Below are 27251 nucleotides of genomic sequence, written 5' to 3'. Positions count from 1 at the left end.
TCTAACTGAAAGTTTAAGATCAGTAAAGGCAAACACTCCCAAAGTATCATTACTGCCACTGAAATGGCAACTTTCCTAGGTTTTCTTCAATTTAATGCAATAAGCCTGATGATACATTCAAGAGCAAATGCTTATCTTGCTAAGGAAATCTCTGTTAGAGATCCAATTGATATTGCTGTTGTTAAATGAAATTTGAAGTGTCAATAGCTGCAAAACCAGTATTTACTTTTTTCCCCTTTGATGTTTTTTCAAAATTCTGTACTAAAATCCTGAAAGCCTAGGGGTGTTTGTTCTTGTTCAAAATAGCTTCAGTCTCATCGATGCACTACCTTAATTTTTTTGCATGTTGAATTTCCTTCTGAGAAAAATATCTGTATTGTATGTTTTTGAAATGGATTACCAAGCAGGTGTTAGACTTGAAATGCAGCGCAGACCCCAGTGAGTTAGCTCCCAGGTAATATCCTATCTTTTGGGAGCACTTTGGCAAGCACAAGTGGGATTCCACAGTAGAACCAACAGGCATGTCTCAGGTTAGTCTTCTTCAGTGATAAACATAAATTGTAGCTTTTAATGTAGTGCCTTTACTTTGCTGCTCTGTGTCCTTGCAACTCCGCCCCTGGACCTCAGTACACCCACTGGTATATGGGTAGACCTGCATGTATTACAGGTTTAGAAATCCTTAGGAAAAGTAAATTAGGAAGGTCACTAAGGAAGTCTGAGATTTTCTGACTCACATATCTTCTACAATGAGAGCAGAAAAATTAATTCCACTCTCCCTCAGGGCATGCAGACATGATAACTGCACTGTGCAGAGTACCATGAAGTACCCAGCTCTCCTGGGAAGTCTAGTGGGTTGGACATTTTTGGTGCCTTTTAGGAAGTATCTCTAAATTCTCCAGCGATACTAAACTTTTTATTTACAAAGTGCATTACAGGTACTCAGTAATATCCAGGTTCACCCCACCCGTATACTAAGATTCTCCATTTTCTCCCAAGAGCTTCTGTGAATAAGAAGAATGAAACTTTACCATAGTTCATTTCCTGTGTTTTTTGAAATCAGTGCTAGAGTTCCACAGGTTAGCCCAGTTTCCTTGGTCTTCAGCAACGGTATGCTGTAAAGCTTTATTTCTTCCTGTCCTTCTAACCTAGTTTAAGACAGCATAATTCTATGACTACAAACAGCAGTTTGCTTTTACAAACTCTTGAAGCAGCAGCTTATTGGAAGTCACTGGGACTGTTCACAGCACTTTCAAAAACCAATGGCAGAACATGACCTTTCCTTAATCTGCCATTATTAGCTAGTCCACACAGTCGAAGGAAGAAAAACTTGATGTTCTAGAAGCATGACCCATGAAATGAAGGGTGAGCTCCTTTGCGAGAAGGTGTAATAACTTATGGGAAGATGGATCGGTTTGGTCCCCAAAAGACAAAATGCAACTACATTTATTTAAACGAGACTTAGATCTTCTCAGCTGAAGTCTTGTCAAAGTTCAACTTTTTCATGAATATCAAACTATTTTCTTATGAAGAAGAGTGGATACTGAAATTGCAAAACATCTGTCTGCACTTAAGTCACACCCAGCCCAAATCCACAAATTCTGCTCAGCCTACTTATCCCTTAGCTTTTTTTTAATTTAGCTAGTTTTTCCTTAGTGTACTACATATCCATACAGAAAATATTAATTCTATGATGTATATTTATCATCTGAATTATATGTTCGATCACAGGGAGAAAAAAATGAAGTATCCCAGCAGTACTACATCATTACATGAAATGCAGGGAGAAGCATAATTAGAAATGAAGAAATTGCTTTGCATAGAATAGAGAAGGCAGCCTGAACTTGTTTTGAAACAATCTGCTCATGAATATCTATTATTCACTTGCCATATTCTTCTGTGGCCGCCATGACAGAAGGCTGAATTAGTTTTTCTCACAGAAAATCACCTCACTGAAGTCTTCCAGCCAATTCTGCATCTGCAACTGGGCCTGTATAGCTTTCTCAATTTGCTGCTATTCCATCCCTGTGGACACACATACAAAAATGTACTTTAAGACAAAGGGAATTCCAGGTGAATGTCAAAGGAAAGAAAGGGGCCAGCTGCTAGTTTAAGGCATGATCAAACATGAGGAGTTTGCCTAAAGTATCAATAAAAGGTGGACGGCTCAGAACAGAAACCCAACAGAAAGGAGTATGTCTTTTGTGGGTCCACAGTAGAGCAGTCAGCAGGAAGATGTATCATTGACAAAACAGAAGACTGCAGCAAGGTACACAACAAATACGTACACAGTATTCTTAAGCAAGAAATCCTCACTTGTAGCCAAACTGAATTAACTTCACTGCTGAAAAGAACTTCTTTCCATAGTTTCCTCCAGAAAACCCCTAAAACAATACTGGTTAACTTCACAAGTGTAGTTTATAGTAACAAAGATCCCTGTGTCTTAGCATTGCACAACTGTATGGTCAACATCAAGTATGTACTTCTTAAGAGCAGATATATTGCACATAGCAATTATAATGGAGTTAGAGGAGAAAATAAGTAGGGGACAAAAGTAAAGCTCAAGCGCAAAAATGTTTACGCACATGATTTTAACAGCCAGTTACCATCAGTTCCCCTCCACCCCATTTCACCTCACTGTCCTTCCCATCATCTTGGGATTCAAACATTAATGTGCACAGGTATGTTATCAATACAGCGCAGGTGTGCCCTGCAATGTGCAGTGAGAATTTATCCAACTCTGCTTACAGTTTGCAGATGCATTATTCCTGCAGGACATAGTTGTGAAATGGAGAAGAGTTTGGAAATGACTACGATAGTTCCAGAGTTATTTGGAATTTCAGAACGTCCAGCTGAGCACAAGTTATTCTGCATTGGAAAGATAGTGTTTCTGACATAGACCTCCAGTGAAGAGGTAAAAGCTGATGTTTTCTGGGGCACACCCCATATGGATGTTTGCCTTGATGCAGTCTGGCCTCTGAGTATAACCAACAAAACAAAACTGTCTAAAAGCACACATGAGGCAATGGCAGAACAGAAAGAAATCCTATTAGGATTCCTTACGATGCTACTTTGCAAATATTGAAACAGTGAGTTTGAAACATGCATGATATTTCATCAGCAAGCCTCCAAGTAACTACTAAAGTACTTTCTTTTCTAAATAATCTAAAACTCAGTAAAAGGAGGACTTATGAGCAATGTCTCTGCAGCACCCTTACTTTCAGTTTTCCTTGGGCCTCTGAGCAGGAATCAGCCTGTGAAGACACAGAGAGATTACTGAATTCTCAAGGACAGGCCATTCTCCCAAATTAAACAATATTCACTCTCTGTCAAAAGCTCAGCTTCAAAACTGCCAAAGCATGAGGAGAGTGAGATGCTGCTTAGACCTTTTTGTGCATGATAGGATAAAACGCAAGACTTCTCTGCCTAAAGGAATCCTGATAATGAAATAATCTTTAATCTTTGTCCCTTCAAGGCACTCTCAACACCTGTTATCCTTGATACTGTCACGGGCAAAAAAGTGTGAGAATTCATCTCAAGGCTGGTAATTATTTCAGCTAATTATTCATTTGGATGTGGGGTGATTACCAGTGCTCCTTCAGGTGCAACGCTGGCCACTTTCCTGCTTTGTGAATTATCAGCTAGAATTAGAGTTGCTCTTCTCCCCTTCTCCAGCCTTACAGAGAGATGAACTCCCATGCTATTTTAAATCTGTACTGCAATGAAACAGCTTGGCCAAGTGATTAAAATAAAGTCATTGGCAATTCATTTTAATGTCGAACATTATTGACTTCATTCAACCTGATTATCTTCAGCAATACCTCAGTGTTCAGTATCTTTCTGGACCAGTATTATCCCTATGTAACCCATTCCCAAGGCACCAGAATCACCTTTACCTCTATAATATGAACCAGATGTGTAAGTAATGTGCTTTACTTCGTCAGTTTTCTTCCTAAATCACTGGCAGTTGCAGATCACAAATGCTTAATGGTGATGACCAGACAGTAAATTCTTCAGATAATCAGGCTTTTTGTGCAGCTCCACTAAGGCACAAAAGTGTAGGGAGTTCAGTTTTATAAGGTCAGAAATACCAAGATAGTGTCTTTCTTCCTATCTTCAAAACCTTTGGACAAAAACTCCTTTTAGACCCTTCTTGGGACAGCATGCTAAAACCAGCCCAAGCAGTTTTTGTGGCCTGATTAAATGCTCAGACTGCTTCTCCTTTACAACAAGCTGCATCTTTAGTAAGCGGTTTACCTCTGTCAAGCCAGGTAAACACCATGCAAATGTTTGTTTCTCAGTCTTCACCCGGAGTGGCAGTATACATTTCAGAGAGGAACTGCTTGTCTCAGCTACTGATTCCTAATTTACAAGCATCCAGGTGAACTGGGAGCTGTTACACACACCCAAATGAAGTTGAGTCTAGCTGCAGAAGGATTCCCGGAGACAGCTGCTCACTCTGAGACGTGATGTTTGGTACTGATTTTTGGGGAAAACTTGGTTTTTCCAAGTTCTTAAATTCTAGTAGATACAACGCTGAATCCAGACTCTGACTGAGTGCTTATATAAGAGGAAGAGTACAAGTTTCCCCATTTAACAAACTTTTTTTTTTCTTCCCCAAACCATAACTGCCTGGGAGGGAGGTGAAGAGGGAACAGCAGTACCCAGGGCTGCCGCAGGGTAATTTTTCAATAAGGCGCTCTGATCCTATGATTGGCACACAGCTAATGTTCAGTGGAAGAAGAGCAGCAGACACTGAGGTCCTGCTGAAATGGCATTTCTGTACAAACAACAGCACAAGTCCTTCAACGCTGCTTTTTCTCCATAGGAGACCACACTTTAAGATTTGTATAGGTCTAAGAGAAATAAAAAAAATGGTATATTCCTCACTTCTGAGAGGAAATTTCCTTAAGGAATTTATTCAAAATAATCACCAAAATGTTCTTGACTGGGAAATAAAAGCTTGGAAATAGCAGAAAACAGATTTTTAAGTTTAATTTGTCTTTAGTTTTCTAAATGTTAAATTACATAAAAACACAGTGCCATAAAACAATCATTTTAATGCACACTATAGCACATTGCTTTGATTTTCCTTTTTAATAATCACCACTCAGAGACTGCTTCAGGTTCTTAAATAATTGGAAAGACTACCCTAGCCCCTCAGAATCCAGTGGTCATTAGCAGCTAAAGATCCTAAAAAGCTGCACTGCTCCAAGCAGCAGTAGTGGTTTTATATTCTTAAAGAGGCAATTAATAATTATGTATTGTTTTTTTTCTCGTCAGTTTGCAAATTTTCTGTGCTGTGGTAGAAGGCATTATTTATGGTCAAATCTGCCATCAAGCAGGATACTTTGCTAGCAAATAAATTTCTTCTGATACGTCTCCTACAGAAGGGGTATACTCTGGGAAAGAGAAAAGTAGCAAAGACTGGAGATCCTAGTTCTGTTCCCCCTAGAGAAGATCCTTTGAGACTCACCAATTGGTTGCACATCCCTTGGTCTTAAGCATCAGTGCTACATTCTCTACAGCACTTAGTTTTAGTTGGAAGGCAAGTCTACAAGGGTGGGATCCTTTATGGTATATTTAGGCAATTAATCATACGTATATCACCACATACATCCTCTCAAAGACACGACCTTAAATGTTTTCTCTGCTCTTCCCACACTTCAGCTTAGGTTCTCAGAACACTATACAAAATCCACTTCTTTCCTGCTTACTTTCTACCCTATAGATTCAGCACCATTTGATCTTCCAGCTATTTAATCTATAATACAAAACACACTCATCTCACTGTTTCTCATCATTCTAATTTGGTTCTTCATCTACTGAGTGGTCAAATTGGAGTGGATTGTGGGTACTGCCATCAATATCTAATCCTTCCTGGTGTCCAGAGTACCCCTGGGACCCTAGATCTCCTCCTTTATTTATTGTCCTTATTCTGGTCCTATTTCTACTCATCTGTCCCCTGAAGAAGCCTCTTCATTTGTATAAGGGGAAGGCCTATTAATTAAGGAAAGGCCTTTTAATTCCTTGCCAGGAAACCTGCTCTCTCTTTTTTTATGTCATAACTATAAATATTGTGTGCTTTCAGTTCCAGTGCCCTGCTCTGCTCCTTCCCTTCGGTTTTCTTTCAAACCAATTGGAAGGATTTTCTAAAATCCCATCTCTCAGAAAGTCTGCATTTTCTTTGTATCACACCTCAGGAATTGTCCCTTTCATCTTCTTCACCTGTCAAAGCTTGGGTTGGTGTCCTGTGCTGAAGCACTTCAACACTTGTGCAGCTGCAAGTATCCAAATTTTCATATTAATGGTCTTCAATTACCAAGTACATATGGTGTCTGACTTCACATTACATCAGGTCTGTAATTTGCACTCATGGCTCCATATACATTATAAAGAAGGTGTCAAGCTAAATATCAACAGCTGATGAGCCAGATAAAGAAAAAACACATCGAACAACTGAAGGCATTCTCCTACCTGCTAACATTTGGAAAGTATATTTGTATTACAAGCACATTTTCCTTAGTTTGCTGAACAAGCATAAGGAATTCTGCCTATGGTTACTTTTCTGAATATGAAAAAGGGAAAGGAAAAAAAAAAACACATCAAAAAGCTCATTTTAGATTACTACATTTTCACAAATGAAGACTGTAATATTCCACCTGCTAAAAGTAATCCTTGTGTTACAAATTTACAGATATGAGATGTCAAAGAATTGCTGCACTGACTTCTAAATAATTTTGGTAGCAAAAAACAACAAAAAACCCCCACATGATCAAGCTGAAACATGAAAAATATTGACAACTTGTGGTATTTACTTTCACTCTTGAAGAAATTATGATATAATGTAAAAAAAATCCCAGTCTCAGTCTTTTCAAATTACCTACCACACCACCACTCTTATCAGATGCCACCTGCAATCAGTTTATTTAGATACACAGAAACTACTACAGCAATACTGCTTGAATATTAAAGAAAACAAAAACAAAACTGCAGCCATTTTCCACATCTTGAGCCTAGTGACTACATATTTCTTTCCCAGCTGTGCTGTTCCTACTCCACAGTATCTTTAAGATGGACTGAATATGCACTTCAACTTTAGCACTTAAGGGAAATATTTACTTCTTATTTCTAGAATCCTTTTCTTGACTCAGCTTTCATTGCAAAGTCTTGTGTCATTGCGACTGCAGTTCAACAAAGGATGGATAGGAAAAGTCTGGAGTTTCAAATACAAAACAGTTTTCATCTTCCCACTTAGGACTCAGAGTTGTTGATTCCAGTCTGATTATTGTACGTCTGTATCCCAAACTAATATCCCAAGCAAGGCAGAGGAGGATCTACGGTCCAAGCAGCCTTGTTCCGTCAGATGAGAAAAGCAAAAAATCATTGCGTGAAGGGAGATTGAGGGGGAAAAAAAAAACTAGAAAGATTTAGAAAAGAACTGAATAACTCTGTTACGCACTGAAGAGCTGGTGAGGAACAACAGCAGCTTTGAGTTCTCCTAATACAGTAACAGGCACTCTTGGAATTAGATGAATTTTCAAACAGGTAAAAATGAGGGTTTTGACCCACTTTTTTTGATCATAAAAGACTCTTAAAATCTCACTCATGATCAAAATATATTTTGTTATTACTTTATTACTGTTACAATTGGCAGATAAACCATCAGGTGATTTCTAATCTCTTATTAGCACTGCTAACTGGAGTAAGAATTTGACAACTTAAGAATTTCTCTTTTCTCTGTAATATCAGCAGTTCTTGTGGCCATTGCTGCTTTGGGAAACAAAACAAAATCCAACAGAAACAAAGCAAACAAACCAATACCCACACAAACAGCTCCAAAACGATACTCACCCCAACAGGCCTGTCTGTTGAGGATCACAGTAACCCACAGTTACAGGCAATTGCAAATCACCAATGGCCACAGCGTATTGGAATATGACAGCTGCAAGGCGGCACCGTAACCTCACAGCTCAACAAACAAAGTCACAGCCGTACACTCATGGCACCGCAGAAATGATTTACAGAACAGCTATTCTGCTTCTCTGCTTATGTCAATTCACACAAAGGCATGTTGTGACGGTTTCAAAACCGTCTGAAATAACAGTACAGTAAGACTGATGTAAGCATGTATTTTCATCAGTTCAATGCAGCTTTTTCATTCCAATTGTCAAATTTTCTTAATTCCACTTTTAGCTTGCTGAACTCAGGCAACTTTCTTCTTTTCGTGCATCGATAGGGTCTTTCTTTTCCTGGATAATACCTATTTGTTTTCATCACCCTCTCTCACTTAAATCCCTTTCTCTGGCCAGCCAACGAGCAAAAATATTACTGAGCTTTTCATCAACAATGAGACAATCTATATGGCTCTGCCACTTTTCACAGAATTCCTGAATATGTAGACAGCTCTAAGATTATAATTATAAAACAGTAATAGCAAGAGGCAGAACCTGACTTGACTGTATTAATTTGAATCAACAAATACTATTATCAAAATATTAGTGAGTTTACTAATATTTTGAAACCCATGTTTGCTGTTACTGGCTCCCAAACTCATAATCAAGAAGCAAACTAGTTATTAAAAAAAAGATCTTTCTAAGTCTTTTACCTTTGTAATGTATACTGAGAACTTAACGCACCACAACTTGATAACATCATACACCAATATTACAGATTGAAAATACTTTAATAGCTCAAATGCCTCCTTTTCCAGTGTAATAGCTTGGTGCATAAAAATGAATGTATTTCTACAGCATGATCCCTCAGCTCCTCACTAAAGATTTCAGCTCATTTTACAATACATGATGAAGCATCTTCCCTGCTATAATGTGACAATGGCACTACTGAGCACAACAATTTGAGTCTGAATGTGCCACTGCAAGGCAGAAAAAAAACTGAAGAGGCAATTCCACCTAGAACTATTCAGCGAATGCATAAGAAAGAGGGAGACAAATGATTAAAGATGCATTAGCACAGTCTGAAAAACAATGCTCTCAACAAAAGAACCCTTGGTACCTCTGGTAGAAGGGGAACAGCACAGAGATTAGCTGAATGAAAGATGGACAACGATTCTGAGAGGTTCTGACAGTCACTTTTACATACTTGAAATGTAAATGTCTCTGTGCAGACAAAAGTCAATTTTAAAACAATCTCTCCATAAATCACTTCTGAAGAGATTCTGTACCTCTCAAACAAAACTTTTTCCTCATTAACCAGCTCAAGTATTAAATCTGCCATGTGGAATAACCAAAAGTGTATCAATTATAACCCAGATGTTGTTATTTCAGGAAAATTAACATACAACATATTGAACTTCCTTCCAACACTACTGCTTTTCTCCCTCATTGTGCTGTTCCTCTCCAGGTCTGGGTAACCTGTGCTGAAGTTACTCGTTGCCCCATGCCACCTCACAACATGCAACTTCTCTTGCAGCCTGTATATCTGGTCCCCACTACTGATTAGAATGTGCACAAAAATCAGCAACTAGTGAGATTTTGATTCAACTCAGGCCACATCCTTAGTAAGTAATGTCTTCAGAGAGAAGCTGCTGTTCAGATCCATTTTGCTATGGACTAATCTTGGCTGACAATGTACTTTCGTAGAGACTGCCCTGAAGATACACATAGAGCCATATCTATTTTTGAGACATTAAACTTCCAATTTTTTTTTTTCTGTTCTCATATCCACTATTTTCCAGAAATAAACACATTGATTCCCCACTGCTAAACAGACTAAACCATTGTCTGCATGGTCAGAATGCAGGGAGAACCTGACTGTGGTCTTATTAAAAAACCAATTCTGTAACCTTTATTTATATATTTGACAAGAGCTAACCATAACAAATACTTGTCTACTAGTTCCTAGCAAACCTGGTGGCAGCCTCATTACTGTTAAAGTCTCTGGACACTGAGAAAGGAGTACCTTATGGACTGCTGAACCAAGTACCTAGTTCTTCATAGTCTCAAAGTGACATTAAGAATTTTTGGAGATTCAAACTGTAAAAGATAGCTGCTGAGTTTCTACAAAGATCTAAAATAGAAGATTGTGATTAGAAGTGTACATATAACGTCTGGTTTGAGATTGCCCACATTAACCCAACATTTGCCTTTGCAAGGTATACAAACCCTTTTGAATGTTACTAAGCACTCATATGCACGACAGGAAGGCAATCCTGTTTTTTTTAAACCAAATGTATTCTTTCAATTTTGTTAACCTGAAAATCTTATTGCCCCTCCAACTTTGTATTGTACTTTGGACATAGCCACAAGTATCTCCCTCAGTACAAGGACACAGAACCATGCAGATTCCCAGCCCAGTCATTTAGTAAATTCTGCATCATTTACTTGTGTTTTCTACAGAATTAGCTTGTAAGAAGTGTAGGAGATTTCAGAAGCAATGAAAATCATAGCTATCCTGCTTCTGCTGCAGTGTAGGAATGCCTGGCACCCTGGTGTTTCTCACAGGGATGCATAGCCCAAAGAAGGCAATCTGAACTGATCAAGATATTCCTGAGGGAACTCTTTATTAAATCCTAGCCATTTATAACTCTAACTCTTTAAAAGAAATAATTACCATAGCAACCACTGCACACCATGCATTCGCTAGTATGAACAACCGTGTGTCTTCCTGGGGGTGGAAGTGGGAGAGAAACAAGTCAAAACAAAAACTTCTACAGAGGTTCAGCATAGTCAGTGATAATTACATTATGTTTTCCTGCATTTTCTTTTATTTTCATCAAAAGGACATTTCTTATACTATGTATACTGTTTCAAGCAAGCAGTGAACATTTCAAAATTTAAATACAACAAAGCATGTCAACATTTCACAAGGCTTTATGCCAAAGCCCTACAGTGCTTTTACTTAAAATAGCACTTCACATACCCCCATCCAAAGACCTCACTTCTTATTTCACCTAGGATGCAAAGGCAAATGAGGCTGCTAGCTGAAGACTAGAGCCTGGCTTTGGTCTTCCTGATGTTTCCTCTGTGTTTCAGAGCTCCTACATAACTCCCATTTTAACTTAAAAGCTCAGAAGACATTTAGGTACCTGAGTCCCAGTGCCTTAGAGGACCCAATCCCAGAAAGCATAATACAACTTCTGATCCATAAAAATGGGAATGGCACCGCTCTAACGACTTTATTGCAAACACTCTGTTGTCAGTGATCATCGCTGCCATCATCGACAAAGTCAAAGATGTCTTTCTGCTCCTATGGATCTCACTGAAACTTTTACAATTACCACCAAGTAGGCCCAAACCTGTTTTCACTGGCCAGGATCTCGAGGCTGCAAGACTAAGCATAAAAGTCAAAATGAATACCTTGTGAAATATCCTGTGCTGACAGTAACTTCAACAATTCTATGAAGCTAGTCAAGCATTCACTGCTAATTTCAGTGCTTAGTTGTCTCAGAAATGGTAGCTGCAAAGAGACTGGAAACAAGACCCAGGACTTGTGAGGATGGTGTTTATCACTTGCACGGGAGCTACAACTGCTCAACTGAAGGTCACACAGACAGTTCAAGTGCATTTTTGTGTTCTACATTTCTGAGGTTTATCCAGGAAGAAATGGCAGCAAAATAATTTCAGAGGCTGTGTTCTCTAAAGACCTGGAAGAGCTTATTTCATCATGAAGTTACATCATGAATTACAGACTCCAAAGAGAAATAAAACAGAGGTTCTCCCACTTGTCAAGCTTTCTCTTCCTTTCTTCAGAGAAAAACAAATCACTATTCTTTTACTTCACAGGATTAAAAAAAAAAAAAAAGAAGAAAAAAAAAGAAAAAGTAAAACCCTAGGGGCTGGGAGACTTAGACTTTAAAGGACTCTGTAATGAACAGTTTCATGGTAGTTAATCACTTTAATCATTCTTCCCTTTCCTCAAAGTTTCCCTTTCTGTATTCTCGAATCCTTCTCTAATGCAGCGCCCAAGGGGTTAGAGTGTGCTTCTGTGCTGGAACACTGGCCTGGGTAAAGGGCAATAAAGCCTTACTCTTCTTGTTAATTTTCTTCTGAATGCATTCCAGGATTACCACATTTTAGCTCTAGTACCATGTGGAACATGTGTTAGCTAGCATTTAAAAGTTCTTTTTTATTATATTGTTTTTCAGTCATCAGTCATATGTGTATACATATTTGACTTTGGATGAAATCTTGAGCTTTTTTCATGGCGGTAATTCCATTTTAGACAAATAAGCTTAGGATAAAAAGACTAAAAATGGGTTTAAGACCTATTCCAATGGTTCAGACAAAAGGAGAGGAAAAAAAAAGGGTCACCTCTTCTGAGTGTTGCTCCTTATACCTTACGGAAAAAGTAAGATACCCAGCTACCTGCACCTATCTGAAATAGATCATTCGTGCTTTTCTGTCACAAAAAGGAGGGATTCCTGACAGTAGTAGAGGCTCCTTGGCCTGGTTTGACATCTTCCTGACCTCTCCTTCTGAAGGGCCTGGTTTGTAGTAGGGCTGCTCCAAAACTAATGCCTCCTATTTTATTCTCCTGATCTACAATGTCAGAGGCAGACTGTGGTGGCACAATAGTACAGGTTGTCCCTTCCCACCAATATCCCATTGCATTTTGTTGCTATGTGACAGATGGCAGCAGAGGGGCAGTCTGGCAGAATGGTGTCTGACGTGGAAGTGTGGATGAAGCAAAGGTGTGGAACTGAATTCCGCCATGTGGAAAAAACGGCATCCATTGTGACAATCACTGATGCTTTCTGAATGTTTCTGGAGACCAAACAGTGGATGTGAGCACAGTGAGGCCGTACATGGCATGTTTCAGCAGTGGTGACAGTGATGTGAAAGACAAGCCACATTCTGGATGGCCATGAGCAGCTGTTACACCACAAAACAAAGAGCATAACAACCAGCTTATCTGCATGAATTCATGGATTATGACCACGTAGCTGATAGTTTTCTCTATCACACAGTGTTCTTGTGCTCTTTTTATCTGTTGTAGTTTCAGGGAAATAAATAGGAGGCATTACTTTTGGAGTGACCTATGTATAAAGCACAAACTACTGTCTAGCATTTACTGGTATTAACAAGAATAAATCAGTATTAATACTGTGTCTATTTAGAAATCAGTGATAATCTGAGGTACTGCTATTTTTGAATTGTGTTTCTTTTAAATCATGCCTACCTTCAATCCTATTTTTAAGTCTTTTTTTAGTTTATTAACCCATTGGAATAAGTTCATTAGTTCACAATATGGAAAAGAAATAACTGTTTGCATAGAAGAAAAACACTGAAAGCTACAGCAATGACTTAGATCTCCTCTGCCACCCTCCTCTCCTTTTTGCTTCTTGCCAACTACTAACAATAAATGTAAAAGTAATCCTACTTTCTATTTGAAGCTATCTCAGCTTTAAAAGAACCTTACAGAAATGATTGATGCCACGATTTAAACCCAAAGGTAACCCCTGAAATCTGCTTTGAATAGCAACAAATGCCTAACAATATCTTGAGCGCTTGTAGCAAAATCTAATCTCTGAACTCCTAAAGGTCAAGATTTACTGCCTGGTAACATGGCTCAAGTGTAAATGCTCTGTAATGATACACTAGGTGATTGCTTTGCTCTCTAGACAATGTCAATTTTGTCCAAGTAGCTGCAGATGTGTCTAGCATTAAGTCAGAATGGTGTCAAGGGCCCTTCTTGAACAGTACTGGCTTCTCAGAGAAACTGGTCCTAAAGCCCTAGTCTATCAAGACCATACTCAAAAGACAGACATTTAAAACTTAAAGGAGGCTGGAGAATCAAGGTGTATCAGAGCTCTAATGTTTCAGAGGCAGGAAGCCCAAGAGAAGAAATTCTCTGGCGGTATAAATGTACATCCTCAAGTCACACAAGTCTTCCTAGCTCCCCCACAACCAGAGCAACTAAGCTAACTTATACCAGAAAACTACTCAGCTCTGAATATTCTTCTCTCCAAACCTTTTACTCTTCAATTTCTTCATGAAGGTGTTGCAGTTCATAGTCTCCTCATATACTTGGTACCTTTGCATGCCCTGGCTACTTCACCTAAACTGCTTATGCCCAATACATATGGCAGCTATGAAATCACACTCCAAAGCTACTTTCCTAAACTGTTCACCATTGCTCTGGACTGTTCAAGCTACAGAGACACAATAGACAAAGATTTTATTAAATAAAAATAAAAACTTATGATCTTCATCATAAGTCTCATGACCCAGGGTAATAAGATGATGGGGAAAGCACACTCCATTTGACAATAAATTGTCATAAACAGTGTGCAGAGACTTCTGTGCCCTTAGTTCTACATTGTTTTTTTTTTAAAAAAAAAACAGTTTGAAAAAGAGCAGTGTCAGCTCCTCACAGGCCTTCCCATTTCATGGTACCAATACCTGTAGTTGTGCTGTAGCTGTGTAACATGGCAGGTTGAACCCTACTTCCAGCAGTCCTTTTATACACCTGATTATAGCTCTTCCCACACTGGTGTTACAGAGCAAAGCAGCAACCAGCAAGATACCCAACAGGCCTCAGGAAACAAGAAATGGGCCTGCTGTACCTTTCATGTCTGCAATGTCTAGAAAAGGTTCACACTGAAGCTTGGGATAGCTAAACACAAGGATGGTGCTTCCCCAGCACTCAAATTTCAAGGAAGACTCAAGTATCCTAGTTAGATTTGATAGCCTGGGCCTGCAGCTATTTTCTACTTATTTTTCAACCAACACTAATTAATGGTATTGGAAGGGTTCAGACAAGAGTTTCCCTCTTGCAGATGCATTGCTTTTATAAGAGTAGGTGTAAAGCAGAATGTAAATATCAGCATTTTCTGACTGCTTTCCAAAATAATTTTTCTAAGCATTTACCTGGCACCTACCTTATTTCTCTGTACTAGAGTTTTTAACATTCACAAGCTTTGCTAGCAATGCTCCAGTTTCTCAGCACTAGAGGCCCCTCCATCTCCTCTCTGAATACACTCTTCTACAAATCATCAAGCACCAAATCTGACGAGAGAACCAAACCTAAACAACAGATTCTGAGGAGGAGGCAAAATACAAAATCAAACCACGCATCAGACAATTAAGGGGCCTGGCATGTAGCCCTGTGTCTCTAAACCAGCATGCCCTGGATACCAGGTGTTTGGTTAGGATGGTAACTGTCCTGGTCTTAGCTGGGACAGAGTTGATTTTCTCCATAGTGGTTGGGATGATGTTATGGTTTGGCTCTAGAAGAAAAACAATGTTGATTTTCTTCTGAAAACCAGTGTTTCAGTTTTTGCTGAGCAGAGCTACACAGTGCAAAGGAAACTTCAGCTCCTCATACTGTCCTGATAATGAGGAGAGTGTTGGGGGGAACAAAGAGCTGGGAGGGGACAGGACCAGAACAGCTGACCTAAACTGGCCAAGGGGATGTCCCACACCATATGGTGTCATGTGGAACTATGAAACTGGAGGGATCTGGCAGGTGGGGGCTGCCACTGCTCAGGGCTAGTGGGGAAATCAGTCACTGGGTGGTGAGCGTTTATGAATGATGCACATTGCTATATCTATATGAAATATATATATATAAAATGAATGATGCACATCACTGTATCTATATAAAAAAGTGTGTGTATATTGCATATAATCGTTATTAATATTTTCCCTTCCTTTTCTGTCTTAGTAAATTATCTCAACCCATGGGTTTCACCTTTTTTTTTTTTCCTAATTCTCTCCCTCTTCCTACAGGGAGAGGGCAGTGAGCAAACAACTGCATGGTGTTCAGCTGCCTGCCGAGTTAAAGCACAGCAATAATAGCGGGGGGAAAAGAAGTACCTGACGAGAGAAAGACCCAACTATGGATGGCAGAAGGGGAAGTGAAGATGGCAGAAGTGTGGGAAACCTCACAGCCAGTCAAAGCCAACAACACTGGTGAGACTTCCCTACCGTCCAGGATATGTAAGCAACTATCCGAGCAGCAAAGGAAACTCTCCATTCACTCAGTTTGCTGCTAAGCAGACCGAGAAGAACACCACATTATTTTGAAAATCAAACCAAACGTAGCTGTATAGTTGAACAAAAATGCCAAACTCAAACACATTTCATAACTGAAATGCAAAGACGGCACGAACACACTGGGCACTTCCTTTAGCAAATTACTAAATGCCAGAGAGCCTTCCCCCTTGGCAGAGTTCCTGTCCATGAGTTGTTGTCAAGAGGCTCTTTCCTCTGTTCATCCAGTGCCAATGTTGCTGGCACTTCTTCCATTTTCTATAGGACAGAAATTCACCTTCTCAAGCATCACAACAATATTCTCCAGATATACTACACGAACCTGTCAAACCTTACACTATTTGGCTTTCACTTAGGTGCCTACATCTTTCCCCCACCCTGTGTTTCAACCACATTCATCACAACCTAGTGCGCAGAGTACAAGGACACCTTGTGACCCATCAAAGCTTACTTACATGGTGGAACTTTGCAAAGGTGAGAAAAAGCCTTTTTTGGAATGACTTCTCCAGATACTAGGGTTTGGCAGTGCTGAACTGTACTTCCATTACCCAAACCCATAAAGTCCCAAAAGGACTTGGAGCTTTGTTCTGTCTGCCAGATCCAAGTGTTCCAGGGAGAGAATTTTTAGCTGCTGGAATACATACCAGTGAATGTGGTCTTCCTCACATTCCTGAATAGGTGAGCAAAGGTAAATGGGAACGCATATGTGATTCTCAAATATTACTGAGAACAAATTGTACTTCCATGCCTTGATGTGGCCAGGAAATTACACTTGCAAAAAAGATGATACTAAATACCTACAACCTATGTTGAACAACACAGAAACAAGCTGGCTGTCAAAATAGAATTTAACCTGTTCAATACGAATGTGAGTGAAATATTCTGTTTGTTAGAGATTAATTTTGCAGATTAATTATGTTTTGCATGTTTCCTCAATGAATATTTAGAGAAGGTTTTTAAAGGATTCATACGACCAATAAATCTTTTGATAACTGTATAATTACACAGTGTAGCCCAACAAAATGTTTAATCCAAGTCTTATTTCCCTCAGCCAAGAATTCTTTGAACTTCATCACAGTACATAGCTTCCTGGACAGGGCTGCTTTGTGCCATGGTTCCTATCTGTAGTGTTTTGTGCTAACTTTGCATGCACACACCTCACATCTGTACCTCCTGAAGATAGCTAGTAGGCTTTTACACAACACATATGCTTAAGTTTCCCATATTAAAGTGACTGACATTTTTACAGAAACAGTTTCTGCAACTCTAACACTTGTTTTTCAGCCTTTCTCAAGAGCAGAAAACATTATTTCTTAAATTAAACTTTTCGTGGAAGGCAGTGAGCAGCCTTTTGAAAAAAACTTCAAGATCAGACAGTCATGTGCAGAAGTCATACTGAGGTTACTAAAAAATTAAATCTATGTAAAATTCTAGCACAAACAACAGAGTTCAAAACTAATGACACTGGTTGTGTCTCTGGCCTTAAATCATACGAGTAATTTCACCAGTGCTAGTGGTGCAGGCATTCCTGCCAGACCTCACTGTGAGCTTACTCACCTATATCATTTGAAGTAATCCTTTTGAAGTCTTATTTATGGGCGCGTGAGAAGCACGATGCCATACAGCTTCATGCTGGGCATGCTGTCATTAAGTTCTGAATGGCAGAAAACGCAATTTAACTTCTCTGAACAGCATCATTTGGAATAGGCCCAGGAAAATATAATGTAAAACTAATTTCTAGCAGCATCAGATATGTAAGTATTTACAGAGCTCTTTGTAAACACACTGCAATTAAAAACATTTAATAGAGAGCAAACTCATTTTACCATATGGCAAATCATCTTCAGTTAAGGCAAGAGAGCCTTCATGTCTGACAAAGAGGGCAAGGGAGACAGACTGTAAATTCCAAATACCTGACAGAGAAGGGGGCCCCAGAATAGCTTATCTATCTTGGAATTACAATAACAACACAGAAAAAAAGTAGCCCTAGGCACCAAATCTTTGCCATGGGATACAAAGACACCTGTAAAAATCCCTGCATAGGGCCACATATAGTACATGAAAAACAATTGCTTCAAACAGCAGGAAGTATGAGTTGCAAAATTATCCCAGAACTCCACTGCCTGTTAGAGTTGTTAAGAACTGCATCAGGAGATTAATGTCCATCTATGCACGGATTTCTCTTGAGTTATAATTTTGCATGCTATGTCAGCATGGAAGGGAAAGGCTAATGAATTAATCATATCACTCAATGGCTTCGGTTGGAGGGGACCTTAAAGCCCATCCAGTTCCAACCTCCTTGCCATTATCAGGGTTGCCAACTACTACACCAGGCCGTCAAGGATTTCCTCCAACCTGGCCCTGAGTGCCTCCATAGACGGTGCATCCACAACTTCTCTGTGCAACCTGTGCCAGCGACTCAATACCCTCCGTGTAAAAAAAAATTCTGCCCAACATCTAACCTAAGTCTCCCATTGTTTAGTTTAAAGCCATTCCCTACTGTCCTGTCACTATCAGACTGTGTAAAAAGTTGGTCCCCCTCCTGCTTGTAAGCTCCCTTCAAGTACTGGAAGGCAGCAATGTGGTCTTCCTGGAGCCTTCTCTAAACTAAACAAGCCCAGCTCCCTCAACCTTTCTTCATAGAATAGAGGTTCCTCTGGGCATCTTCATGGTCCTCCTCTGGACCTGCTCCAACAGCTCCGCATCCTTCCTACACTGGAGGCCCCAGGCCTGGATGCAGTATTCCAGATAGGGCCTTACAGGAATAGAGCAGAGGGAGACAAACACCTCCCTCTCCCTGCTGCCACCCATTTTTTGACACAGCCCAGGACACTGTTGGCCTCTTGGGCTTTAAGAGCACACAACAGGCACATGTCCAGCTTTTCATCCATCAGGACCCCTAAGTCCTCCACAGAGCTGCTCTCAATGAGTTCTTCTCCCAGTCTGTACTCATATCTGGGACTGCCTCGACCCAAGCGCAACACCTTTCACTTGGCCTTGTTAAACCTCATCAGATGCTTGCATGCCCACTTTTTGAGCCTATCCAGCATTCCACCTTTCTACTGTGTCAACTGCACCACTCATCATCATCAGCAAACTTGCTTGGGGTACACTTGATCCCACTATCTATGTCATTGACAAAGATGTTGAAAAACAGTGGTCCCAAGATGGACTCCTGGGGGACATCACTCAGGAATGGCCTCCAATGGGACATAGAGCTGTTGACAACAACCCCCTGGCTACAACCATCCAATCAATTCTTTATCCACCTAGTAGTCCAGTCTTCAAATCCGTATCTCTGGATCCCTGAATTGATCCCTATTCAAAACTCTCACAATCCTCCTTCAGAATCCATTTGTTAGAAGAGGAAGGAAAGGGGCCCCAACAAATCACTCAGAAATACATATTTTTCCAAACAAAGTATATTGGTGATTTCTTACTTATTACTATTTAAGATAGAAATATGATATGGTACCTTAAATCAATTCCTGTTTGTTTTTTCTTAATTCCATTGCTGGAGCCCTGCCCACAGAGTCTCTGAGTCACCCGAACATTAGGCCTCCTACAAGTTAAATGAAAGAAGTTTGCAAGGAAGCGATTAGATAGCTATCATTCCATGAAAACTGCTGATGAACTGAGACATCCAGAATGATAGTAGTCCTGTGTCCTTCATTTCCACAGTACATCTTCTGAACCAGAGAAGCCGTGCATCCAGTTGCACAAGGCTGGATAGTTCTCTCTGTGCATTGGAAAGCAAGCATTTGCTGTGCAGGAAGGTATCACCAAGAGTGATGAACAGTACAGTTAAGCCCTGGAACTCCTGGTAACAAGAATTTAGATGTTGACCTCAACAAGATGCAAGTGTGGACTGATAGTGCAGATCAAGAAAGTACTGTAATATAGCAGAGAGAACAAGAACCAGCCTCCAATGGGAGACACTTGCCATGGGCAGGTCTTAAGCCAATGAAAGATGTACCCACTTCATGCAATTGCCAGCTCAGTATAATCAAATGTTTGCAACTGCACAGGAGCACGTTTGATCAAGCTGTGAGCAAGGCTTGGCACTGTGAAGAAAAAATCCCCAGTGATTCTGGTGATCAAAGGCATCTGTACAGTCCTTTTTTTTCCATAGCTTTTACAGGAAGTCAGATACCAGAGTTGTCAAGTCACCCAGAAACATTCAAGCAGTCTTTGGGTGTTAGATACTTTCATAAAAGGTCAAAGTTGAGTGACATTTTTAAGCTTGCATTTGTCCTAAGAGAATCAATATGCAGAACTAATGAAATCACAGATGTTACCCCCAGGTTAGTGGTAGGTGGAGGATCATGGGGGAGATAATGGGAAAGGAAGGCAGGAAGATGAGAGGCTGCCCAAACTCATGAACTGAAACTAGCAACAAAGAATAAGACCCACAACAGCAGAAAAATTATTCACTGGGATATGACTCTTGCACAGAGGATAGCTTCAGTTGTTCTGTCTGCCTAGCATTCAGTGTAGCCTGGTCTTTTTATAGTTCTGGGAAGAAGCTAAAGCAGAAGTCTAACAAGAAAGCCACAGAGTTTCACAAATCAAAGGCAAATCTAGCTTTTTAGAAATAATAATAGAAAAAAAACTGTAATGTCCTTCTGTCGTAACTCAAGAGGTGTATTTTTTTTATATATCATGCTTCTAAAGTCAGAGAGATGCAGAAATGTCTGTAATTGCATGATGTCTGACAACTTATGCATGTACACACTGACCGAATTGCTACTCCTACAATCTACTACAAATAAGAAATATAGAAAGCACTGTACTGCATTAAAGCAACAATCCCATACCTTGTCTCTAACAGCAGACACCACGTATCAACAGAGGAAGACTGAAAAAACAGAAGACAGAAATGGGGGAAAAAAAGCATTCACAGAACAGTGCTTCAGCTTTCTGCACTAGTTAGTATCACATACACTGAAGCACAAAACCACCTCTTCTAAAATTCTTAATCCTTACAATTCTCTTGTTTTCTGCAAGGTGCTCAGTCCTTAGTAATAGGAACAAAGCACTTAAGAGACCAAGCTAAGGCAATAAGACCTTCCAGGGGGTAAAGCTAGAATATGTAATGCTAGATAACGAATTATATTTGTTAGTTTCCATTCCTTGTCACCCAACATACATGGTTTCATATTCCCCACGTTGATCCAAACTTACCTTAAACATATCTTTTCATAATAGTGCCCAGATTCTTACACTGCACACCTACAAACCATTTATTTGCTTTACGCTGTGCACCACTGGCTATTAAGGATTGAAAGACCAACTTGTATCCTTAGATTTAAATTACAGAAGTGTTATAACTCCCAGCGTGCTATCACGACTGAAATGAGCTAGTCCTTAATTAAACAGAGGTTGAAGCTCATTCTTTAATTAAACAGATGTAAGTGCCTAATCATTCAGCTATTCTGAGCATACACTGCATATCATTTCATCTTACCACCCACATGATGAAGGCACAGTTTCATCGGACTTTACTCCAATCAAACTGTTTCAAATAAGCCAGCCTCTGCTTTTAACAGAATTTCTCTTAGGACTCTGAATAAGCAAGTGAAAGAAGGGTGAATGTGAATTTGTTGAGAGCTGTTTCCAGTGAAGTATGTATGTGAAATGAGAATCTCTGTAAGGAGGAGGAAATAGCCTTGCAGCACACCTATGTCTCCTGCTGCTTCTTACCCACAGAGATCATTCAAGAGGCTGCACTATGAAAGGCTTTATATGTGTTTCAAACAATGCTACTGGAATGTATAGGATAACAGGTGGATCCTTGTTTGGGGAAAGAGTAATTTTACTCAGAACATTTTAAGAAGAACTTGTCTGTATGTTCATATTTATTTATTAATAGCTGCAAATAAATGTGTGAGGATGCAGTCCAATCTAAAGCTGGTAACATGAATGTGGGGTGGAGGGAGGCCAGAGAAAATTACTTTCCATCTATCTTTTAGTATCTAGCCAGGACAGTAGAATTAGGAACCCTGATTTCCCCAGAGTCAGTAATTCAGAGATCTGCAAGATGAAGCTACCTGCATGCTAGACAGACTCTTAAATGTTCAAAGCAAGATGCCTGACATTAGAGGAGACAAATACTTTCCTATGTATGCTTCTTGTGCGGCAGTCATAAGACAGCTTTCAGAGCAAAATGTTCACTAAAAAGATTTTTCTGATATGTTAAGCAGTTGGCTTTTTTACCCATACCCAGCAGATCCAAATGCTTGCAGGAAGGTCAGGGGGAAGAGACCAGCACATTTCTGCAGATTCTTCAAACCATGCATCAAAAATAGGACAGATTCCAGCATAGATTATGGAACTTGAATAAAAAGTCAAGAATACTATATTTAGCAGTGACAGGAGCTTAAGACATGGACAGAGAAGCTGTAGGTGCACTTCTGCATTTGACAGTACAGTCACCATGATCAGACGCAGCCTCCATCCCTTGTACCACTGGCCACTGGTCTCTTAGACTGTTCACATACTTGGGATTAGAGAAGCTTTAAGAAGTCTTCTGAAAGAGATAAACATGCAGACAGTTTGCCCATTGTAAACAGTGAAGGATGGATCACACATCAAAGTGATAGAAGTCCATTACTAGTCAAGTATCAAGGTTATATAGCATTATGTGTAATTTGATGGTGCTCACACAATCCAGCAGTGAGTAAATCGTGATCCAACACAGGGGAGAACTTGCAAGGATTAATCACTTCAGGAAGAAATGGGTCCCTATGTGCTTTTATTACCCCTTATTTAAGTAGATCAGACTTCAGCCCTCTCAAGTGTCTACGTATTGTCTAAACCAACGAAGCTGATGACTGAAAAAGCATAGGATATTTGCAGCAATTAGTCTTCTAAAGCTATACACCATTAGGAAACAGAAAAAAAAATGGGAACTTAAAAAGAGGAGAAGCAAAGGTATTTGGAAGTTAATTGTCCTAGTTCAAGTTTTCTGTTCTTGACAGCAAGGACTTAGGACTTGCTGGCTTGAGTCTCTCAGCAACAGTCTGAATTTGAATAGGTTTCAAAGTCAATACTACAAACCAGTGATATTGTTGGAGGTTTTTTTCTCTGATACATATAGCCTTCATAGAGAAGATAAGCCAGTTAAGAATTCTACCACCATGACAGACTTACAGTGTTTTGTTGCTTTAAACTTCACATCAACCAGAGCTAGCAAATCACCTTGTACTTGCTGGTAGTCTTACAGAGAGACAGAATTACTGTTGTTAAACTTGATGATCAGCAGCACTGCAAAGGAGCATGCAATAAACCAATGAACTTTCCACAAAGACAGTTTTGTTCCCATAGATCTCCATACATAACCTTCACTGGTCTCAGTAGGATCATTACATCCATTAGACTGTGGACTCAGCACTGCTTTAGCTCTTAACTTAATACAACTGAGACTTAAAAAAAAAAAACTTTCCTATTGGGAAGTAGCATGTGCAATGTTAGTGATTTCTTAGATCATTCCATAAGTAAATCAAATATTCTTTCAAGCCTAGTTATCAAAATTGTGTCCTTTGATACTACATCCTCCATCAAACTGCAGTAATCCAGATCAACACATTTTAAACCTCTGCTATCTCTCCTAATATCATTCTAGCAGATAGAGTAATTAAATTTGTACTTTTTTTTTTTACAAGTCGTACTCAATAAATCTGAATAAATTAACAACGCATTACTAAGGCTGCTACATTAAATTTGCATAGTGCATTTAATGAATATGCAACTGCAAGTGAAAAGGTCTGCTACTGTGAACCTTCCACATTAGCATAACTACTTCCAGCATGTTTCTTAAATAATGCACTCATTTGCACATCACTGACTTGGCTAATTCTGACTTCAGTCAGGGTAGCCTTGTAATTAAGACTCTTGCTTTAATTTTTAATGAAGTTTATGTTACATCAATCCTGACAGTAATGAGGGGACATGGAAACAAAAAGGCTGCTAATAATTAAATTCACAAACCAGTTTGAGGGATAATAATTCCTGAGGAGAAATTACATGACTAATTATTAATTAAATATTCATACTATTGCAGGGCCATCTCCCTTAACTGCTCTTCTTGTTGGTAATAACACTGAGATGTGGATGCCTTCCTGCAACCACTCCGATTTTAAGGTCTTTGGCTAATTTTAGTGCACCATTAATCAATATGACACAAAAAATAAAATTGTTTTAATTGGTATCATTTTATTGTTTCTAAATATTACTACAGTTGGTTTAGTTGTGTAGAATTAATCTAGTTAGTCAGTGCCCGTTTTATGGGAACATAAATCCAGTTTATATCCATAAACTTCTAATGGCAGGACAACTTGACCTTTTTTTGTAACGTTACTGTTTACAGATAATTACACCAACTCTTTAAAAGGTTGTTTAATAGCTTCGCATTCATCATAGTAAAATGAAAAACATGCAATATTATTTAATTCCAGACTATTTTAAGAAGGTCTCCGAGACCCTAATTTACCCCTGCTGAAAAGTAAGCAATATTAATTTGTGTGTTTTTAAGAAATCTATGAGAGCTTTCCTCAAATGCATACAAACAGATTGAAAGTATTTGTGCATGGATCTCTATTCATCTTTTACATCATTTAGGTTACATATATAACAAAAATAATAGCAACAACTTGCACAGAAAAAGATGTCAGCATGAGGCTTTCGGTATGATACAGGTCCTCACTGAGACAGTTTTCTAATTTCTCACACACAAATACCAGAAACTCACAGAGGAATTAGTCTGACTAATCCTAATTTATGTCAACATTTTCACCAGCCACGATTCTGCCTACTGAAAGTGTGAGAATAAACCTTTAGGATGCATGTTTATTAAAGGAAGCTCAGTGTTTGTAGGAAAGTTTAGCAAGAGGAAAGAAATTATTTAAATGAAGCCTATTAGTCTCTAAACTCAGTTGTACCATGAATTTGTTTTAAAATTAATGTTAGTGCTTTAAAGAGATAACATTTTGCATAGCATAAAAATGATTCTCAGATTATTAAGAAAGACATAATGCATGTCCTTTTATCCTTAAGGGGCATTTGGAAATTCTGAACCAGGGCAAACATTTCATTTTTCTAATAATTCATACCAGTTGCTTCATCAAAGTGAAACAAGTCCATCACCATACGTGGGGCAATGATTCCCTTCAGCTACTGCTTGTCACGTTACTACAATCTGACAGGTTTGTAGGGCATTATTACTCGGTCTGATTTGTACCGCTCTATCCCTTTTACTAAATCTTAAAAATCTTTTTGACTTTTCTTTTTTCTCTACTCTCTTAAACTAACACCTGAAGGCAATTGAAATATACCACTCCATAATGAAATACCACTTTCGTTCTCTCTAGAATTAAGATGTCGTTATCAGCCATCTGTTCCTGGTCCTGCTCTCAATTTCTTCCATCAAAGAAATAATTCCAGACATGAAACACCTCATTGGAGCAACAATCACCTGAAACTGCCAGAGTGCTGCAATGCAACAGTGGGCCTGGCTTGCAGGGAGCAATTGAAGGAACTTTTTCCGATATGCTGGTGTCACCATATACAGCAGGTAAGACCTTACTTCTTTCTTCCCTCTTCCTCATTTCTAGAAGCAGTATTGCTTCATTGCTCTACATTTGCTGCCTAGAGTACAGTGCCTGCACAGATGGTAGCTGAAGTGCTCTCAATTTAAGGGCCAGAGTATCAGTTTAAGGGCCAAAGATAGGGAGCTCGTAGTGACACATCTTGCTGAAGTTCAGTGGATACTGAAACCAGGATTTGAGGCCTGCAGCCACTGAGTACAGCCCTAGCCATGCTGCTCCACTCACCACCAACAGTTATGTGCACAGACAGAGTAGCTATAGGAGCAGAACATGAGCTTTGATTTTTAACCACATTTTTCCATGCAAGCTTGGATGAGTACTGAAACATACATGTATGCTATTATCTTCAAATGTAACCATCATTAAAAAAGGTACATGCAGTGTTAACTTTAAACTCTGGAGTAGTAAATTAGGAGGGATGCGCATGTACAGTTCATTTATTAAAAAGGGCCTATGTATTACAGACAACTTCACTTTACTGCTTAAGAAATACTTCAGCGTGAAAGCACCAGAAAATCATAGAATAATTTGGGTTGGAAGGGACCTCTAAGATCATCCAGTTTCAACACCCCTCTAGACCAGGTTGCTCACAGCCCCATCCAGCCTGGCCTTGAATGCTTCCAGGGAGGGGGCATCCACAACCTCGCTGGGCAACCTGTCCCAGTGTGTCACCACCCTTACAGTAAAGAATTTCTTCCTGATACCTAGTCTAAATCTACCCTCTTCCAGTTTAAAACCATTTCCCCCTGTCCTGTCACTACACACCCTCATAAAAAGTCCCTTCCTAGCTTTCCTGTAGACTCCTTCAGGAATAGGAAGGCCACTATAACTTCCCCCCAGATAACAGATATGTAAATAACAGATAGCAATGGCTAATAGCCATTTGACATTTTTCCATTTCACAAATCCATCTAACATCTTTCTGCATCAGAATAATCAGTTCTGTAGGGAGGAAATACAGTGGATGTCTTAAGTCTTGACTGTGTTTACGCTTTTTTACATAATGTCTGAACAGTAAACTCATCAATAAAGCAAAATAATAATAATAATAATTCATTAGAGTTTGAACTCAAGAAAGAGTGGAAAACCACTATAGAGAGCAATTATTACTGTTCTAGCGTCAAAGTGTAAGATTCAGCTGAGTTCTGCGTGGTTCTGTCCTGCATTAGTATTGATTGATTGATACCTCACTACTAACCTGAAGAGTGGAAGACAGTAAGTCTGTACAACTATTACAAGGTGGGAAAGATTGTGAATATTCTCAAGAACAAAGTCCAAACTAATCTTACCAGGTAACAAAGATACAGACTAAATGGAGATGGGCCCAGAGAAAGATAACTAGAGAGAAAAGAAAATTATCAAGCAAACTGCTTGAGGGAAAACTGAAAGAAAATGGGGCTATTTGTAAAGAAACAAAGAGGGTTCTGACAGGACATAAATTTAAGACTATTACTAAGGAAATTATTTTTCCCCAACGTTCAAGATGATAGCAAGAAGAAAAGTAATAATGTACTTCAGCAGGAAAGACCATGGTTAAATATTAGCATTAGTACTAGGACAGGTTGTACCATCTTCATCACCAAGGTCTAAGAATAGTGTAGGAAAAACTAATTCGGCAACATTTCTGAATAGCTGATGGAAGAAAAGAGAGACTAGCTGACCAGCTCCTGGGGTTACTCCAGTCCTGATTCTA

The 27251-nt window shown here is 39.3% G+C and overlaps 2 long non-coding RNA genes across 3 annotated transcripts in view; one reads left to right on the top strand and one right to left on the bottom strand.

Annotated features, from left to right (window-relative positions):
• The window catches only part of LOC107052147, a 77206-nt gene extending 51682 nt beyond the window's left edge, over positions 1-25524 (top strand). The window contains exons 3-4 of the long non-coding RNA XR_001464370.4: positions 15690-15872; positions 25322-25524. This is a non-coding gene — a long non-coding RNA (uncharacterized LOC107052147). The remainder of the gene's footprint in view (positions 1-15689; positions 15873-25321) is intronic.
• Positions 1-27251, bottom strand: part of LOC121111665 — a 239867-nt gene that overhangs the window by 24934 nt on the left and 187682 nt on the right. The window lies entirely within an intron of this gene.

The sequence above is a fragment of the Gallus gallus genome, chromosome 10, assembly GCF_016699485.2.
Source record: "Gallus gallus isolate bGalGal1 chromosome 10, bGalGal1.mat.broiler.GRCg7b, whole genome shotgun sequence".
Lineage (NCBI taxonomy): Eukaryota > Metazoa > Chordata > Aves > Galliformes > Phasianidae > Gallus > Gallus gallus.
The sequence above is the reverse complement of the archived record's forward strand: the minus strand, read 5'-3'. Positions and strand labels throughout refer to the sequence as shown.